This window comes from Bos javanicus, chromosome 8 (genome assembly GCF_032452875.1).
Source record: "Bos javanicus breed banteng chromosome 8, ARS-OSU_banteng_1.0, whole genome shotgun sequence".
NCBI lineage: Eukaryota > Metazoa > Chordata > Mammalia > Artiodactyla > Bovidae > Bos > Bos javanicus.
In genome coordinates, this window is record NC_083875.1 from 104773563 (window position 1) to 104795065 (window position 21503).

Sequence of the window (21503 nt, forward strand, 5' to 3'; positions counted from 1 at the left end):
CCCTGTTCTGTCCTACAACACCAATAAAATGACAGTGACTGGACTTTTAACATGATGTATGGTCTTGTGGATGCCAGGTAAGTGGGAAGCAAGATTATCTAGAAAATGCATGGCGGGGGGAATTCAGTGGAAATCAACACATGGAACCTTTATACTTCAGTCTTCTTTCCATACTGAACTCCAAGGATCTGAACCTTCAAGTGAGTGCCTTCTACATTGCAGTATAATGTCGGGATTTAGAAGGCACTCAACAACTGGTAGCTGTTAACACAGAAAGATTGGGAAAGGAGGATATGCAAGGAGCTCTACTGAGGGTGTCTAAGCTGAGTTTAAGTCAACAGTATGTACTGAGCAGCTACGCAGCACCAAATAGCAAGCTGCAAGTTCTGATGATTCAGTAGAGAGTAAGGTTCAGTGTCCCATCCCTCAGTGAAGCAGATGACAGAGTTGGGGGAAGGAGGAGCATGTACAGAGGCAGACAATAGTGAAACAGCATGCTGAGTTTGTGGAACTACAAGAGATTCAGTATTGTTGTCATGGAAAGTGTAGACACACAAGGAGTGTGGGAGGAGGAGAGGCCAAAGAGATGCTATTGGGTTTATGTCACTCTCTTCATTTGTGTGAATTCTCTCAAAATGCGTATTCTTTTATATGCATGCATTTTGGATTTTTATAAATGTATCTTTTCTGGTTTTCCCTTTTTTTTCCATCAAGGGCAATGTTTTTAAGATCCATCAGTGTGCTCTAACAATCACACAAGCCATTCCTATGAACTCCTATCTGATATTTCATGGTATTTCATGCTGTGTCTCTACTTACTTTTGTCTATTCAGTCTCTCAGGAGTGAGCATCACAATTATTTTCCATCCCATATTCCCACTTGCTCCAAAAAAGAAATGCAACAATGAACATCCCCAGGCATATCCTCTGATGAACCTTTGTGAGAATTCCTTGTGCTTTATGTCCTGGAGGGAGATTGCTGGGTATGTGTAGATTTACTGGGAGTAAGTATTGTTTGTCTGCCTCCCAGGCTGACCCACCATTGGGACATGATGCCATTACATTCCTACATTGTTGCTAGTTCACTTTTTTTGTTTTGCTTTGTTTTAATTTACTTGACTGTGCTGGGTCTTAGTTGCAGCATGTGAACTCTTAGCTGTGACGTGTGGGAACTAGTTTCCTGACCAGGGATCCAACCTGGGAGCCTTGCATTGGGAGCATGGAGTCTTAGCCACTGAATCACCAGGGAAGTCCTGTTGCTAATTCAGTTTTATTCTTTTGATTTTCTTTCATCAACAAAAGTTTCCTGTGCCTCTTTGGATGATGATTATTATTATTGTGAGAACACTTACTATATGGGATCTACCTTCCTAACAAATCTTTAAGTATATAACCCTGATGCTGGGAAAGATTGAGGGCAGAAGGAGAAGGGGGTAGCAGAGGATAAGATAGTTGGGGTGCTTCACTGAGTCAATGGATGTGAGTGTGAGCAAACTCCAGGAGTTAGTAAAGGACAGGGAAGCCTGGCGTGCAGCAGTCCATGGGGTCGCCAAGAGTCAGACATAACTTCGTTGACTGAACAACAAAAACAAGAACAGCAGAACTGTTGACTGTGCTGTACCGCAGAGCTCTAGAACTTGTTCATCCTGCACAACTGAGACTTTATCCCCGTTGAATAGCTCTTTGCTTTCCCCTCTCCCCAGCCTCTGGCAACCATCATTCTAGTACCTGCTTCTGAGTCTGACCTTGTTTTTGGCCACACCATGCAGCTTATGCAATCTTAGTTCCCCAACCAGGGACTGAACTCACACCCTTGACAGTGAAAGCAAGGAGTCCTAAGCACTGGACCACCAGGAGATTCTCCAAGTTTGACTATTTTAAATACCTCATATAAGCAGGATCCTATAGCATTTGTTCTTCTGTGATTGGCTTATTTTATTTGGCATGATGTACTCCAGGTTCGTCCATGTTACCATATGTGGCAGGATTTCCTTCTTTTGTTAATGCTGAATAATACTTTATTGTATGTTTATGCCATGTTTTCCTTACCTGTTCACGTGTCAAGGGATGTTTAGGTTGTTCCCATGTCTTCGTTTTTGTGAATAATATTGCCTTGAACATGGGAGTGCAGATAATTCTTCCAGATCCTGATTTCAATTCTTTTTGATATAAACCCAGAAGCAGGACTCCTGGACCATATGCTAGTTTATATTTTTAATTTTTTGAGGGACTTCCATCTTGTTTTCCATAGTGGCTGCACCATTTTGCATTCCAAGCAACAATGTAGAGTTCCAGTTTCTGCACATCCTCACCAACAAAATTTTTTTTAAATCATTTTTGTTAGTGCAAAATGTCTGTAATTTTTCTTAGGTTCAAAATGTCATTTGTATTTCTTTAATTGATGATTTTGAACCTCTCTTTACAAGCTTGTTAGCTTTTGAGGCTTCCTCTTCTGTAAATTGACTCTTTGTATCCTGTTACCTTATTTCTCTTGGGGCAGCTTTCTGTTTCTTGTTGATTTGCATGATTTTGTGATATATTTTACATCTGAATCTCTTGTTGGCTGCTTATCTTAGAGCTGAGGAGTTCCCTTCAATTTCAAGTGCAGCCTCAAGATGTAGCCACAGAGTCTCAGAAAAAAACAACCTTAGGACTTGAGACAGAATAAACTGGCAGCGATCCCTTTGGGTGACATATACTTTCTTATGTCCCCAAGGACCACTGGGATTATCTTGTCATTAAATTTCCAAAAATCAGACGTCCCCAATCATTAGTTCCTTCAGTTAGAGACATGACATATTGTTATCATTATTATATTACTTTTATTACACTAATGAAAAATGTTTCCCTGCTGAAAGATTGTAAAATGCTCAACTCTGCCACCTAGAAATAACTACAGTTAATCTTTTAGAATGTGTTCCAGTCCCTGAAATGGAATGGCTGAGAAGATGTACACCATCATGACAAATGAGCCTCCCCCTTCCACCCCAGGGCTCTATATTAATCCCTCTTGTAGAACTGTGTGCGTTTTAGTATAGTTGTTTGTTCAGGGATTATTAGAACAGGAGTCAGCTGACTTATGTTTGAATTCCGTCTTGAATTTGCCAAAGCTTCTTAAAAAATTAAGAAAGACCTTGAAAAGCATGCTGAGGTCTTGGACTTTCTTTTGTGAGTAATTGGGAGCCATTAACAGAGTTGGGGTGGTGAATCATCCAATATAGCTCTGGTAAAGAAAGTTTTCCTGGAAGCAATGATACGTGAAGTTAAGTGAATAAAGTTACATTTATCAAGGGCCAGGTACTGTGCTCAGGGTATTATCTGTGGTATTTCACTGGATTCTTTTAGTGCTATAGCATAGGGTTGATCACCCTCAAGTGAGAGGTAAGAAATTTGAAATTCAGTGGAGTTAAGCCATGTGCTCCTAAAGAAATGGCAATGCTAAAGAATACTCAAACTACCGCACAATTACACTCATCTTACATGCTAGTAAAGTAATGCTCAAAATTCTCCAACCAAGGCTTCAACAGTACATGAACTGTGAACTTCCAGATGTTCAAGCTGGATTTAGAAAAGACAGAGGAACCAGAGATCAAATTCCCAACATCCATGAGTCATCGAAAAATCAAGACAATTCCAGAAAAACATATATTTCTGCTTTATTGACTATGCCAAAGCCTTTGACTGTGTGGATCACAAAAAACTGTGGAAAATTCTTCAAGAGATGGGAATACCAGACCACCTGACCCGCCTCTTGAGAAACCTATATGCAGGTCAGGAACAAACAGTTAGAACTGGACATGGAACAACAGACTGGTTCCAAATAGGGAAAGGAGTACGTCAAGGCTGTTTATTGTCACCCTGCTTATTTAACTTATATGCAGAGTACATCATGAGAAACCCTGGGCTGGAAGAAGCACAGGCTGGAATCAAGATTGCTGGGAGAAATATCAATAATCTCAGATACTAAGATGACACCACCCTTATGGCAGAAAGTGAAGAAGAGCTAAAGAGCCTCTTGATGAAAGTGAAAGAGGAGAATGAAAAAGCTTGCTTAAAACTAAACATTCAGCAAACTAAGATCATGGCATCTGGTCCCATCACTTCATGGCAAATAGATGGGAAAACAGTGGAAACAATGACAGACTTTATTTTTTGGGGCTCCAAAATCACCACAAATGCTGACTGCAGCCATGAAGTTAAAAGATGCTTGCTCCTTGAAAGAAAAGTTATGACCAACCTAGACAGCATATTAAAAAGTAGAGACATTATTTTACCAACAAAGGTCTGTCTAGTCAAAGCTATGGCTTTTCCTGTAGTCATGTATGAGTGTGAGAGTTGCACTATAAAGAAAGCTAAGCACTGAAGAACTGATGCTTTTGAACTGTGGTGTTGGAGAAGACTCGATGTTCTTTGGACAGCAAGGACATCCAACCAGTCCATCCTAAAGGAAATCAGTCCTGAATATTCATTGGAAGAACCAATGCTGAGTCTGAAACTCCAATACTTTGGCCACCTGATGCAAAGAACTGACTCACTGAAAAACCCTGATTCTGGGAAAGATTGAGGGCAGGAGGAGAAGGGGATGACAGAGGATGAGATGGTTGGATGGCATCACTGACTCAATGAACATGAGTTTGAGTAAACTCCTGGAGTTGGTGATGGACAGGGAGGCCTGGCGTGCTGCGTCCGTGGGGTCGCAAAGAGTCTGGTCACAACTGAGGGACTGAACTGAACTAAGCCATGTACTCAAGGACAGGCAGCTAGTGTGGGATCAGGGAGTTAAATCCAGCACGTTCGTTCAACTGGTTTCTTTCCATGTACAGATGCTGGTATGATAGCTACTTAAGCAGTCTAGGTGGGATCAATTTCCATTTAATTATGAGAAGTTCAAGCACCTAGCAAGCTACTTTCTTACAGCAGCAGCTTTGTTATTTGCTGACTGTCCCCAGGGGTTTTTCTCTATGACTCACACAGCAGGGGAATCCTGAGGGAAGCTCAGCTTTTACTTCTTGAATTTCAGAGTCCCAACAAACTCGGTAGTGATTGCAGATAGAGATCTGAGTTCCTGCCAACAAAGAGACTGAAGCAGGGATCTTGGGTAAGTCCCTTGTCTCTGGACCTCAGTTTTCTTAACCACAAAGGATTAAACGATCTCTGAGGTTTTCTTTCGTTCTAACACTCAAGGATCTCTCTTAGTGCATGATGTAGTGCTGAGTTCTATGTGGAGCTTAGTAATGGTGATTAGTAGGAACTAAACCAACAAAATCTAATCACACAAACTAGCTAAAAATAGACTGTAGGCAGGGAATAAAAGATATGTGTTCTCGACATTGTTAATCTGCAATACTCCAATATCATAGAAAAAGTGTGTTAAATAAAGATCTGTGTTCTTAGTTCATGGGAGGAACTGCGTGTTCATTTTTATAGTCTGTCACTAGTGCCTTTTATATTGGTGGCCAGACAGTTTTGCTGAAGGAAAGGCTAGGAAGAAACAAAGGCTCTTTGTCCCCTAATATCTGTCCCCCACCATTGGCAATAATGGAGGGTCTAAAAGCCACTTGGAAGCAGTAACCCGGGACAAAAACCTCATTTCCCAGACTTCCTTGTAGTTAATGTGACCATGTTATTAAATTCTGACTAACGGGGTATAAATGGAATTAGTGTGGACATTTTTTCAGGAAATATGGCAGGTGCATGATTTTCTCCTCCTGACTGTCATGGAGTCTGTGGGTATGTCATTTAGCTTACTAATATGTTACAGTGAGTGTGTGCTGAGGCTCAAGGTCTAGAGGAAAATGACTCATCCACCATCTTGGACCTATTTGGTTCTGATCAGTTTATGTCATTTCCTCGGGCTACGTCATTTTTAAAGGTTGTGCCCTGCCCCTTCTCCTCCTGTTTCAGTTCCAAATCATTTATCTCATAGGATATATGACTGCCAGGAGAAATATCAACAACCTCAGAGATGCAGATGATAACACTCTAATGGCAGAAAGTGAAGAGGAACTGAAGAGCCTCTTGATGAGGGTGAAAGAGGAGAGTGAAAAAACTAGCTTGAGACTCAACATTACAGAAAAAAAAAGGCCATGGCATCCAGTCCCATCACTTCATGGCAAACAGAAGGGGAGAAAAATGGAAACAGCGGCAGATTTTATTTTCTTGGCCTACAAAGTCACTGCTGACAGTGACTTCAGCCATGAAATTAAAAGACACTTGCTCCTTGGAAGGAAAGCTACGAAAAACCTAGGCAGCATATTAAGAAGCAGAGGTGTCACTTTACTAACAAAGGTCTGTATAGTCAAAGCTATGGTTTTTCCAGGAACTATGTAGGGATGTAAAAGTGGGACCATAAAGAAGACTGAGTCCCAAAGACTTGATGCTTTCGAACTGTGGTGCTGGAGAAGACTCTTGAGAGTCCCTTGGACTGCAAGGAAATCAAACTAGTCAATCCTAAATGAAATTAATCCTGAATATTCATTGGAGGGACTGATGCTGAAGCTGAAACTCCAATACTTTGGCTATCTGATGCAAAGAGCAGACTTATTTGAAAAGATCCTGATGCAGGGAAAGAATGAAGGCAAAAGGAGAAGAGAGCAGCAGAGGATGAGATGGTTAGATAGCGTTACTGATTCAATGGACGTGAATCTGAGCAAGCTGTGGGAGATAGTGAAAGACAGGGGAGCCTGATGTGCTGCAGTCAATGGGGTTCTCAAAGAGTTGGACATGACTTAGCAAATGAACACCAACAGTGTTTGCCACTGATTTAACAAACACATTTGTCATATATTAAATTCATATCTATACAGAAACATTAGAAGAATAATGACAAGAAACTTCATAAATATGATTTAAAAATAAATATCCACAGATCCAATATGTTCATCAAATCTCAAGGTGGAAAAACACAGAGAAAACTACACAAAGGAGCATATTAATTAAATTTCTGAAAACAAAAGATACAGAGAAAAATCTTAAAAAATCCAAAAAAGTTTGAATAAATGGATAAATATATTAATACAATTTCTCATGGAAGACCACGCATGTCAGAAGAAGAGAAAAAAATTTTTAAGGTGTTGAAAGAAAATAAGAAACTATAAAACTAGATTTACATATCTGAGAAAATATTCTTCAATATTGAAAGGAAAATAAAGACTTTTTCAGGAAAAAAACACTAAATTTTTGACTAACAAATCTGGATTATAAGAAGTATTAAAAATAAAGTTCTTCACATGAAAGGAATATGATGAAAATTTGGATCTGCAGAGAGAAATGAAAAGCTGCAGAAATGGTATATGTAAAATAATTTTTATTTAAGTGTATTAAATTTCTAAAACTATTGATTAATGAAAGCAAAATCAAACCAATATATTGTGGATTTTAATCTATATACAAATACGTTTTACCATAAAATAGCACAAAGTACATGAAGAGGTGAATGGAAGAATACTATTACAAGGTTTTTAACCTGTATATGAATTAGAATATATGTTGAAGATAGATTGCAATGAGTTAGAGGTGCACACTGTGAACTTAGTGAACAAACAGCAAAGTATTGTTAAACAAAGAAGTAGTGCTTGTAAGCCAATAGTGAAATTAAAATAAAATGATAAAACATATTAAAATATAACCAAAAGAAGACAGGGAAAGAGAAAAGAGGGAGCAAAGAACATTTGGGACAAATTCAAAACAAACAAGAAGGTAAGTTTAAACATATTATTAATTATACTGAATATAAATGGTAAACATTCCCATGAAAAGGCAGAAGTTAGTCAGACTGGATGAAAATGCAGGACCCACTGTGTACTGCCTATAAGGAAATCACTTTAACCATAAAGGCACGGATAAGTTAAAATTCAAAGTATTGAAAAAAGACGTAACGTTTTAAAAGATGTACACATATTAATTATAAGAAAGAAAAACGGCTATGTTAATATCAGACAAAATAAAGTTCAAAATAAGAAATATTATCAGGACTAACAAGGGATGTTTTATAGGAATATGAAGGTAATTCATCAAGAAGACATAATCCTAAACAGTACCAGATTAACATAGCCTTAAAATATAATGGACAAAATTGAAGGAAAAATTATTTAAAAGGGGAGTAGTAGCAATATCTGTGTGGCATGTGGGGTCTTAGATCTCTGACCAGGGATCGAACCCATGCCCCCTGCATTGGAAGTGAGGTGTCATAACCTCTGGGCTGCCAGGGAAATTTCTGAAAGAAGAATTAGATAAATCCACAATTATATTTGGAGACTTTACCATTGCTCTGCACTTTACCATTGTGCTGCACTCAATATGCCAGCAAATTTGGAAAACTCAGCAATGGCCACACGACTTGAAATGGTGAGTTTTCATCCAGTCCCTAAGAAAGGCAATGCCAAAGAATGTTCAAACTACCGCACAACTCCACTCATCTCACAAGCTAGAAAAGTACTGCTCAACATTCTCCAAGCCAGGCTTCAGCAGCACGTGAACCGTGAACTTCCAGATGTTCAAGCTGGATTTAGAAAAGGCAGAGGAGTCAGAGATCAAATTCCCAACATCCGTTGGATCATCGAAAAAGCAAGAGAGTTCCAGAAAAACATCTACTTCTGCTTTATTGACTATGCCAAAGCCTTTGATTGTGTGGATCACCACAAACTATGGAAAATTCTTCAGTTCAGTTCAGTTCAGTCACTCAGTCGTGTCCGACTCTTTGCGACCCCATGAATCACACCATGCCAGGCCTCCCTGTCCATCACCAACTCCCGAAGTCCACCCAAACCCAAGTCCATCTAGTCAATGATGCCATCCAACCATCTCATCCTCTGTCGTTCCCTTCTCCTCCTGCCCTCAATCTTTCCCAGCATCAGGGTCTTTTACAATGAGTCAGCTCTTTGCATCAGGTGGCCAAAGTATTGGAGTTTTAGCTTCAACATCAGTCCTTCCAATGAACACCCAGGACTGATCTCCTTTAGGATGGACTGGTTGGATCTCCTTGCCGTCCAGGGACTCTCAAGAGTCTTCTCCAACACCACAGTTCAAAAGCATCAATTCTTTGGTGCTCAGCTTTCTTTACAGTCCAACTCTCACATCCATACATGACCACTGGAAAAACCATAGCCTTGACTAGATGGACCTTTGTTGGCAAAGCAATGTCTGTGCTTTTTAATATGCTATCTAGGTTGGTCATAACTTTCCTTCCAAGGAGTAAGTGTCTTTTAATTTCATGGCTGCAATTATGATCTGCAGTGATTTTGGAGCCCCCCAAAATAAAGTCTGACACTGTTTCCACTGTTTCCCCATTTATTTGCCATGAAGTGATAGGACCGGATCCCATGATCTTAGTTTTCTGAATGTTGAGACCAGGGATGGGAATACTAGACCACCTGACCTGCCTCCTGAGAAATCTGTATGCAGGTCAGGAAGCAACAGTTAGAACTGGACATGGAACAACAAACTGGTTTCAAATCGGGAAAGGAGTGTATCAAAGCTGTATATTGTCACCCTGCTTATTTAACTTATATGCAGAGTACATTATGCGAAATGCTGGGCTGGATGAAGCACGAGCTGGAATCAAGATTTCTGGGAGAAATATCAATAACCTCAGATACGCAGATGACACCACCCTTATGGCAGAAAGGGAAGAAGAACTGAAGAGCCTCTTGATGAAAGTGCAAGAGGAGAGTGAAAAAAGTAGGCTTAAAACTCAACAGTCAGAAAACTAAGATCATGGCATCTGGTCCTATCACTTCATGGCAAATAGAGTGGGAAACAGTGACAGACTTTATTTTTGGGGTTCCAAAATCACTGCAGATGCTGACTGCAGCCATGAAATTAAAAGATGCTTGCTTCTTGGAAGAAAAGTTATGACTAACCTAGAGAGCACATTAAAAAGCAGGCATTACTTTGCTGACAAAGGTCCATCTAGTCAAAGCTATGGTTTTTCCAGTAGTCATGTATGGATGTGAGATTTGGATTATAAAGAAAGTTGAATGCCAAAGAATTGATGCTTTTGAACTGTGATGTTGGAGAAGACTCTTGAGAGTCCCTTGAACTGCAAGGAGATTAAAGCAATCAATCCTAAAGGAAATCAGCCCTGAATATTCATTGGAAGGACTGATGCTGAAGCTGAAACTCCATTACTTTGGCCACCTGATGTGAAGAACTGACTTACTTGAAAAGACCCTGAAGCTGGGAAAGATTGAAGGTGCGAGGAGAAGGGGCTAACAGGATGAGATGTTTGGATGGCATCACCAGCTCGATGGATATGAGTTTGAGCAAGCTCTGGGAGTTGGTGATGAACATGGAAAGCTGGTGTGCTGCAGTCCATGGGGTCACAAAGAGCTGGACACGACTGAGGGACTGAGCTGAACTGAAGCTTTGCTCTTCCTATGACTGATAGAAATTTAGACAGAAAGTTGCTAAAGATATAGAAGAACTGAACAGCATCAACAAAACTGACATATAAATAACATTTATAGATGTTACGACGTTCTATAAATGACACTTATAGAGCACTCTACCCACGACAGCAGAGTTTACATTCTTTTCAAGAACTTACAGTGCATTTACCAAGATAGTCTTGTCTGTATGCTGAATCATGAAACAGTTCTCAATAAAATTGAAAGGACTGAAGTTGTGCAGGGTATATTAATTGATGATAGAAGAAATAAATTAGAAATCAGTAACAAAATGTAATTCCTGAATATTTGGGAATTAAACAACATACTTCTAAATAATCCATAGTTCCAAAAAGATAATACCAAGTAAACTTAAGAACAGCAGTTGAGCTGGAAAGTAGAGGGAAGTTCTACCTTTAAATACTTACATTAGAACATTAAAAAGATTAAAAATTAATGATCTGAGATTTTACGCCTAAGCACTGTGTCAATTATTTCTTACAAATTATCATAAGTTGTGTTCATTGTCACTCTATTAAAAATGTTTTCTGGCTTCCCTTATGTTGTTAGAACAACATTGCATGCTGTGGGAAGCAACAGAGATCAGGCCACCTTCAAGACCTAAACCACAAAGGCTGGTTGTCTTTACCTCCTTTAATTCATTAGTGTGACCCCTACAAAAGTCACGTGGTTCCTGGAGGGCAATAGAATCTGCTGCAGACGCAACCCAGATGGAACTCCAGTTGCAGCTGTTATGCAAGACATGCTATCTTTAATAGGGTAGTTAATAGAGTCTTAAATACATGACCTGTGGCCACTTGTATGAAAAATATGTTCTTCCCATCTCTAACAGAAAAGGGAGTAATATACAGTTTGTATTTACTTAGAGCATGTGACAACCTACATTAATCATGCCCCAGGGTTATATTAACTTTCTTTCCCTCTGTCATAATATATTCTGAGGAAACGTGAACTGTCTGAACATTAGGAGGAATATCACACTTATATTCATGATGTTGTGATTCATGGACCATATATGGAAGGACAGTTAGGTGCATTAGACATGTTGATAAGACATATGCACTCTTCCTAGGGGGTAAGAGATAAACCCTATGAAGATTCACTTTGAATGAGCAGTGATTCCTTTGGACAGGAGTAGACACATAAGTCAGGTGTGGCCTTGCCTTTCTTGCCTGCAGAGCCCTACCTAATATCATCACTGTCTGGGAGCTTAAAAGACTCTACTGTTCACCGCCAGAGGATCCCACATGCCATTGTGTCAGACAAGGGGACCCATTTCACTTTTAATTGATTAATTAATGCCTTCGCTGTGTCACGCAGGTGGTTCTGTTGCTGTGCACGGGTGCTCGAGTTGTGGCTTGTGGGTTCAGTAGTTGCGGTACTAGGGCGTAGTTGCACCGTGGCATGTGGGGTCATGGTTCACTAACCAGGGATCAAACCCGTATCCCCAGCGTTGCAAGGTGGATTCTCACTGGATCACCAGGGAAGTCCCAAGGACCCACTTTATAGTGAAAGAGGCATTGGAGACTCACTTATCATATCATGTTCCACTCCGTCCAGACGCTGACAACCTAATAGAGTGATGGAGTGGGTTGCTGAAGACACAGCTGAGGCATTCGTGTGAGAACAAGGTGTCATCTTCCAGGACGCAGTGTGTACTCTAGACTGATGATCTTTGTATGTCACTGTGCCCTCAAACGGAGAAGGCAATGGCACCCCACTCCAGTACTCTTGCCTGGAAAATCCCATGGATGGAGGAGCCTGGAAGGCTGCAGTCCATGGGGTCGCTGAGGGTCGGACACGACCGAGCAACTTCACTTTCACTTTTCACTTTCATGCACTGGAGAAGGAAATGGCAACCCACTCCAGTGTTCTTGCCTGGAGAATCCCAGGGACGGGGAGCCTGGTGGGCTGCTGTCTATGGGGTCTCACAGAGTCAGACATGACTGAAGTGACTTAGCAGCAGTGCCCTCAAAAGGTAGAATATATGCACTGGTAACCAGGGGGATGACAGTGGGAGTATCCTTACTTGGGGAATTTATGAATCCCTTATAGAAAATCTGAATTCTGAGTGTTCAGAGGTTTTGGTTAACAAAAGGGAGGACTTTCAAGGGAACATGGAGAGAGACCATGGAAATATAGTTTATTACTGTTTCCAGGGTGCTTTGGGCTCCTTGTCCTAAGAGAACATCATTCAAGAGTTGGAGTCACCATCCTGAAAAAGGTAATTACTTCTGACTGTAAGGAGGAGAAAGTGCTTAGCAACGACAAGAAGGAATGTTTGGTCTCCGGGGATCCACTGTGGCCTACTTTTGGTGTTGCTCTACCCCTGTTGATAGTAAATGGGTGACAGCATCAGTCACAGTCTAAGTTGGGAGTTGGGCAGGTGACCAGGGCCTCAGACTTCTCCCCAGTGAATGGGTCATGCTGCTATGTTCCAGCTGAGAATGAGGGGAAATCTAGCATGCGTGGTGGCACAGGGAATGACAGTGACTTAAAGCCCCAAGGCAAATTTCAGTATGGTTGGCGGTGTAGTTTCTCCATAAAACTTTCAGAATCCTGAAGGCATGTTTCCGGAACTAATATGAAGTGAGTCCAAGCAGCGCAGGCTGTGGGCTCTAGTGGTTGCTGTAATACGCTGCCCTGGTGATTATGGGGGCAACATTCTAGCCCTGGCGAGAGAACTAACACATAACCTTGCTCGTACCATTGCTAATTTGAGTCTATGTTACATCAGCCAAACCTACAGCCTACCTATCTAGTGCAGCCATAAAGCAGGTAATACCACTGTCGTGTTGGGACACCTAGGGTTGTTCATAGGAGATCAGATTGTGAGGCCAGCACTTTACCATTATAAGTGAAACTCTGCCCAGAGAGTCATAACTGCTTCTCTGTCTCCCTAGTTACACGTCTCAGCAGATGCATCCCTGTGGCTCAGGGCTCGCCCATCGTTTTTGCTGAGTGCTTTGGCAGATATAACTCATGGTGGAGAAGAAGATGGAAAAGAGCACACGGAGATGTTTCCCTAAAGCTTTCAGGTTTCAGTTCAAAAACCATCATTCTTTGTTTTTTCTCCTTTTTGAGAACGTCTGAAATAATCTCTCAATCAGTTAATACAGAATTGCATTGCTTTGCAAGTGTGTGACTCACTCACATAATTTCACATCATTAAATGCCTCTTCAGAGATGTAAAGCTCTTCATTATCCCTCTGCTAGAAATGGGAGACATGGCAAGAAATTCCAGGGAGGCCTCTATTTCTGACTCATCTGTTCTTCTAGGGTCCTGAATTCAAAGGTCATTATTTGAATAAGTCACATCAAGTCAGGGCCAAATGTTTTTCACTTGTAAGATGGGACACTTTGTCTCAGGGCAATAATTACCGTTGACAGTCACACAGAGGAGTTGAGTGAACTGACCAAGATTAACTTTGGTTCAGTACTCCCCCTCAGATTCCTTCAAGGAGGCTACCCATAGCTGAGAGAAGCGGAGGGGCTCTCTGTGAAGTCACTTGACTGGAGCAAAGGGTGGTTGGATGAAGGCAAATGTGAGATGATGTTGCCCTTGGGGGAGCTTCAGAGCAGAGCTTGAGATAGCCCAGAGTTGAACTTGAAAAAAACAAAGGTTAGAACCTTCAAATAAGAACCAGAGAAGTGGCTTAAAAGGGTCCATGTTCTTTAGGCAAACAATTCTCTTCTTGGGATTCATCTGAAGGTGAGCTTAATGGGTATGAGCAGTGGTATCCACAAAAACAGCCAGGGTAGAATTGCTTATAGCATTGATGTGATGGGAACAGCCTAAACAGTCAACAGTAGACAAGTGTCACAATAAAGCATGGCACAATTGTATAGTGGAATATTGTGTGTCCAATAGAAATGATGATGGGTTGTTCTTAATTTTTGGCTTATAGACCCTTTCAAGTCTCCAGGAACCATAGATCTTCTCCCCATAAAAAGCCATATATGCACATACACATACACTTCAACTTTCAATTTTAGAAATCTTCCCAATTTCTATGTGACACTATCTTAAGAATCCCTGTGTTAGATGTAATTTTAATAACCTACAAAGTGGTTTGTACACAGCATATGTTTTGCATGAAAAAAACAGTTTACAAAATAGCATGTGTGAGATCACAAAATTTTATAAGAAAAGTGTAAATATCCTTCCAGCTGTGCAGAAAAAATCTGAAAGTTGGCCGTCATGCAATTAGAGTACACAAGAGAGAGCTCACAGTTCCGAGGACTCTGGGGGAAGCCAAGTGTGTGGCAACTGTACCCAGGGGCCCCATCTTCTGTTGAGGTAGATCTAGGGGCCTGGGCTTCCCTGGTGGTTGAATAGTAAAGAATTTGCCTGCAATGCAGGAGACCCGGGTTCGATCCCTGGGTCAGGAAGGTCCCCTACAGGAGGACATGGCAGGCAACCCAATCCAGTATTCTTGCCTGGAAAACTCTGTGAACAGAGGAGTCTGGCAGGCTACAGTCCCTGGGGTCACAAAATAGTCAGACATGACTGAGCAGCTGAGCATACACTCTAAGGGCCTGGCACTGCCTGATCCGAGGGGCCCTGTCCCTGCTCTTGCAGGGAGTATGCTCCTGAATATTTGCATGATCACTATCACTTCTTCCTCCAGGTGCCATTTCTTGAGAACCTGCAGGGATCTCCTGAAAGTATGACATTGAGTCCCAAGTGTCAGACCTTGGGGAATGGAAACATATACAAGGGAGAGAGACAAAGATGGAACGGGAGCCAGGGTCCATGTGAAGGAAAGATTAGTGAAAGATTCTAGGAGTCTAACCCGGAGAGGAGATGACTAAGAACGATCAAGGTCATTGTCTTCATGCATTTGAAGACTATCACAGGGAAGAGGAGATGCAGTTTTTGTACAGTAATTAGACTAATGTATATTATGCACAGTGGCCTAGGCTTTGTGTTAAAAGCAGGAGAAATCGCTGATGAAGTTTCTCTTATGTAATAGGGAAAGGCAGAGGGTTTAATGAACATTCCAATATGGTCTGCTGTATCCTACACAGTAAAGATATGTCAGGGTGGAAAGGAACAGTTGAGCTACTTGACCTGGGGAAGTTGTAGTGGATTTTAAGGATGGACAGAACTTTTCCAGGTTTAGAAATATGAATTCCAGACAGGAAAAACAATGCATACCATGGCCAGAGGCGTGATAAGTGGATTTTGTAGAGGAAAGAGGTTTAGGTGGCTTCCCAAGAGTGAAGAACCTCAAGTTCTGTGCTGAGACATTCAAAGCTGTGCTGTGGGAGCCATGGAAATATCACCTCTCCCTCACCTGCCTGTGCATCCAGGTCTAATGATGGCAGGTCCGAATTGCCGTGGGAAAGAAGGACTCTCCATCAGGCAGATGCTCGTCAGCCCCTTTCTGGACATGAATCAGAGTATCAACTACTGGATGGGGCGCTGGACAGGACTTTATGATCCCGTCCACCCCAAAGAGTGACCCCAGCCTCAGCTTTTCAGGGAGGTGTATTTATGCGTCTGCCTCTGTGAAAGATATGTCTTTCACATATCTTTCACAAAGGTATCATTTGTTTTTGCTTTCTAATTCAGTAAACTTTTTATTATCTTAATAGCTGGGTACCAGAATTCATCTACAAAGTGATCATTCTTACTTGGAAAGCTCACCTGTCACGTTACTCTGAGTGCCAGGTAAGACTCCAAGGGGGTTGGTAAGAATGCAAGCAAAACAAACAAACAAGCCAAAGTCTAGCTAAGCTGTCCAGCTTGGGAACATGAAGCGTTCATAGGTCTGTCTGTGTCTCTGTATCAGTGAGGAAGAGGAGTGAGGGGCTTATAAGGGAGTAGGGGAGGAGGGATTAGAGACGGGCTGAGACCAAGGACTGCACGGAGTAGGGCCAGAGCCACTGTGCACAGATTCTGCAGACTGCAGGGGCTCAGGTTGGCTGGCTGAGGGGCCAGGGTAGGGCTGCAACAAAACCACTGCTTCCCTCTCCAAGTCCCTTGGTCTGTGAGCACGTGGACAGAGTGCCTCTATGGCTTCGAGGTGACCCTGGGAAAAACATCCTGTGGGAATTCCCTGGTGGCAGGGTGGCCAACAGAGTTTCACAAGGGAGCTCTTCAACGTTGGATTTGAAGCTGTTGGTAGGTAACCCCTTTCCTATCTCTATGTAAATCTTCAAGTAAATTTGCTATACTTATCAGCTCTTTGTGCAAGATGCAACACATGTGTGAATGTGTGTGTAGAATTGAGGAAGGGTGGATTTCTTGCCTGGTTTGTAGTCACATGGTATAAACAGCACTTGAAGAATCAGGGATCAGATGTGGAGACATCGGAATGCAGTCTGTTGCTGGAAATCCACAGAAACCCCAAAGCCTTTGCTTTTCCATTGAGCATGAAGTTAATGATTTGAGCCAGTTTATCTGGATTTTCAAGGGCGGAAGGAAACAAATGACATCGGAATTATATTTATAGTTTCAGTGCCTCCAGCAAGATGTCATTGCTACATTTATTTTATGACTGTCTGTCTCTTTCTCAAGTAAGCTGCTATTGTATCATGCGTAGTTTACACAAGTCATGGGAGTTTTCAGGAAGCTGTTTAAAACACCTCTTATATGAGCAAATGGAGATTTGTATTTCCAGGATCTGATAGAAGATAGTTCATTCATGCACTAGACCTTCTGAAATGTATTTTTATAGACAATAATTGGATGAACTAGCTGAATGCAACACAAGGCATGGAAGGGCAAGCCGTTACCTGTCCTGAGTTCAAGATCCAGCTCACGTGCTACATCACTGTGTGAGTACCCCCAAGCTCTCTGATAGGTAATTGTTCCACGACCCTGAAGTGTTGAGCATAAATGGTGCTTCACTACAACTTGGAAGCCTAAAAGATTTCTAACAATATGTATGATATTGTCCTAATCCTCTTTTTCAGTTGACTCCTTCCCAGAGGGGCCTCATGTTGCCTGTCTTTGCTTTGCTGTCTTTTAGTTTCTGCTTCTCCCCTCCTTTTTCATATGTCCTGGGGGAACTTTTATTTTCATCTAGTTCAGGGTTCCTTTACCTCTACACTCTTGAGCTCACGGGTTCAATGATCATTTGTTGCAGGCAGGGGCTGGGGTGTCCTGTGCTTTGTAAGATATTGAGCAGATGCATCCTTGTTTTCTCCTCACCAGATGCCAGTGCACTATTCTCCCAGCTGAAATGGATGGAAATATCTCCAGACACATGCCAATATCCCTCCGGGAGCCAAACAATACACCCTCCCCTCCAGTTTGGTGAATATCCAAGTTTGATGAATATTAAATTATTCTTGCCAGTGAGAAGTGGAAATTGAGGATTCTTCCTGGTTTCCATCCCCCTTCCCTCACTCTCTCTCTCTCTCTAACACACACACACACATACACACACACACACATGCATACTCACACATCACTGACGCTCATCTTCATCCTCTCATACTGACACAGATATTATTTCTCTAAGGCAGCTCAGTCAGTGGCACGGTAGGTATTTCCCACTGTGGGAGCACTCCCATCATGGGAGCAGGACTTGGTGAGGATGGAGGGCAGTCTTTCCTCTCTGGGTTCATCCTCTGATTCCCAGGGTGGGTGGAGACATCTGCACTGCTGGAACTCCGTGATCAATACTTGAAGCTGAGGCCCAACATGACTTTACAATTTGTTCCAGAAAATCTTTGCCCAGAAAGACAAACCAGTAAATAACTTTGTTCTGAACCTCAGGCAGCTCATTAAAAAAAATTTTTTTTTTTTTGTCCTTCTCAGTATGACTGATGCTCACCTGGGCAAACATCACCTTTCGCAGGACAACAAATTGCTCAACCGGGCAAACTGTCTTGTTCATCAAACAACTGTTTACTCATGAACACACTCTTCAGGGCTCTAGCCTTTCCACTCCTAAGCTATTAGAACAAAGACCTTCCTGAAACACTTAAGTTCAGACCACAGGACTCTCTAGTAATGCCACCCTTACCCTCCCCCTTTCTGAGACACAAAAAACCTCTCCGGGTGGTGTTCTCCCTGATGTGATAGTAAAAACTCAACTCCGCCTGCTAAATGAAGTCCTCTTTGGGGAACTGGCAGTCCCCTAGAGCCTGTCTGCTTTTAAAGGAGGGGTTGCCATCATAAAGCATGGATCCAGTGATGCTTATCAAAAGACCAGGAAGAAATTTTGAAACAGCAGCTCATCTGCATCTTTGCCCAGATAGATTCCTAGTTATGGTGTCCCCACATTGCACTCTATAAGCAGAAAGGAAGCAACAAGTGGATTTAGGATTCTCTTGCCCACAAAGGGTGAGTTTAAGCAGAGTAGAGTCAGGGTCGCGAGTTTCATAAGCAGAGAAAATATGGAAAGCATAGGAACACACGTACACAACACACAGCACACACATGCACACACACACACGCATACACATGCACTTTGGAATGATGGAATATTTCACTTTTATTACTTTGCCATATTTAACGTGTGTTTCTTAATGAAGATGTTTTATTATTGTTAATCAGAATACTTGCTGCTATAATTTTAGATGGAATTATATGTGAATATAATTCTCTCCTAGCATATACTGGGATATTCAGGATCTTGGCTTCAAAAACTACTGCAGAGTTGGGAGTGTATCATCTGTAGAAAGCGTTAATTAATATGAAGTGTGAATGGAAAGAATTGTGATTACGTCTCCTTTTTTCCCCTTTGCATTTCTTTAACCACCTCAAGGTTACTAGAAAATGCACTTACTAGTGAGATGGAGTGGGTAACCTCTGGGGCATATGTCAGGATACAATAACCAGCAGTAAAATAAGTCACACTGCTGATACTCAGAGAGACGGAAGGATATAAAACCAGGAGATCCTTGACCCAGTAGGTCACTATAAAGATGAACTTCTAGGTTTGGCTTCATCTCTGGTTGTTTTAGTTGCTGAGTCATATGACTTTGGCCACTGAGTCAAGTCTTTGCAACCCCATGGACTGTAGCCATCCATGCTTCTCTGTCCATGGGGCTTCCCAGGTAATAATGCTAGTGGGTGGCCATTTCCTTCTCCAGGGGATCTTCCTGGCTTTTCCTCTACTACTTCCTAGCTGTGAAACCATGAGCAAAACGCTTCACTTTTTAGCTATAGTTTATTCACCTGCTAAGGTGAGATGTCTATACCTGCCCAATGAGCCTCACAGATTTGTTGTAAAAACCAAAAGAGATACTGCAGAAAAACATGTTTAGGAACCAGTTCAAATTCATTTTATTATGAGAATACCTCTTACTTTTTCAAATTGATATAACCATTGGTTAACATAAACTCCCTGGAGAAGGAAATGTTGACCCATTCCAGTATTCTTGCCTGGGAAATCCCATGGACAGACGACTTGGTGGGCTTGCAGTGCACGGGGTCACGAAGAGTTGGACACGATGCAGCGGCTAAACACCACCACCGCCACCACCACCACCAACATAAACTCCCTCACCTGGTGTGAATCCTAGAGCTATTCAGTTCAACGGGATTGCTCCAGGCAGACACAGGCATTTGGGGATCTCTGTCTTGTCTTAGAGTACTGTGGCCTGGCACTGTACCAGGAGCCTGGCTGGAGACCCCAGCTTGCAGCCTAGTTCTCCTAGTGTGTGCAGGCGCTGGGTGCACCCACTGAGAGAATCCCTAGGTGGAATGCAGAGGATTGCTTGCATCACCATCCTTCAGCCTAGCCTGTAATCCACGAATTGGATTTTCTAGCGTGGAGCCTATGGGTTTTTCTAGTGGCTCAGCCGGTAAAGAACCTGCCTGCAATGTGGGAGACCTAGGTTCTATCCCTGGGTCAGGAAGATGCCCTAGAGAGGGTAATGGCAACCCATTCCAGTATTCTTGCCTGGAGAGTTCCATGGACAGATGAGCCCAGAGGGCTACAGTGCATAGGGTTGCAGAGAGTCGGACGTGACTGAGCAAGCACACTTTCACTTTCAGGGTGGAGTCAGGGGAATGGGAGGAATGAGGGAGGAACAGATAAATGTCTGTCTCCTGCACCCACTACTGTGTCCTCACCAGCTTCTAGTAAGTGTTACCTCATCTAACACCCGGAGTCAGTACACGTATATAGTCTATGTGATTGTGCCGTTACAAGTTTCCAAAGCTTAAGTAATCTGCCCCAGGTCACAGAATTCATCACAGCAGAGCAAAAATTCACATTCAGCTGCATAAATTCCATTCTGCTTTACTCCATCTGAGCAAGATTTCGGGGATTTGTAGATTAGCGCTGTGGGGTAGGACAGCATCAGTACTGGAAGTCAGTTATGTTAATATCAGGTAGTTCCTAGACCTTAATGCCTTCAATTTTCTTTTCCTCTGCCACACTCTTTATTTTGATTCCAAGAATCAAGTAATCCAAGAATATTGTAATCCAGTGTTAATGAAACATGCATTGAATTCACAAAAATAGCTAAGTATTGTTTTCTTTTTCTTTCTCTCTTAAGGCTAGTTTTGAGTGGTGGGTGAGAATGGCTTTAAGGCAACAGCTTCCCACTTTTTTTGACTTTTGAAATATGAACTGGAGAAAGTAGGTGAAAACAGAATTTGATAGCTTGCAGGAAAGGTTTTTCTAAAATACCTCCAACGTGCTTAAGATATGAATAGGGAAGCTCACGCTCATCGTTACTTGCCAGCCTACCTGCCCACTAGAAGGAAATGTAGTATTTCCTTTTTATTTTCAGACTCTTGCCACTTCTCCAGATTTTCTAGGAACATTAGATGCTTACCCAGATCAAGGTGAGTCAGTCCTTTTCTAGACGTCCAGCCCAGAAAGAAGGCTGGGTTCTGAGCATCGGCTTCTCCCGGCTACACAGTGGTGCTGTTGTGGATCGGCCCTGCAGAGCCCTGTGGTGGGTTTTCCTGTCTGCAGTAAGGTGCTTACTGGTCCAGATTCTTGTCCCAGCTGAAAATATCACTTTGTCTCCAAAGTGATGGTTCTTTTCAAATCGTGTCCACAAGCCCAGGCGTTTCTACCCACCTCACTTCACTCTACCTGGACAAGCTAGCGTGCGTATGCATATGCACGCTAGCGTGTGCTTCCTTCCTTAAAGGCAATTTTATCTCTGGTATCTGTT

General features: G+C 42.1%; 1 long non-coding RNA gene across 1 annotated transcript; it reads left to right on the forward strand.

Annotated features, from left to right (window-relative positions):
* The first annotated feature begins 1074 nt into the window (after nt 1-1074).
* On the forward strand, nt 1075-18586 carry LOC133253211 (uncharacterized). The gene is made up of 4 exons (XR_009738235.1): nt 1075-13444; nt 16008-16083; nt 17093-17192; nt 17572-18586. It is a non-coding gene; the product is annotated as an uncharacterized LOC133253211 (long non-coding RNA).
* Nucleotides 18587-21503: the final 2917 nt, after the last annotated feature.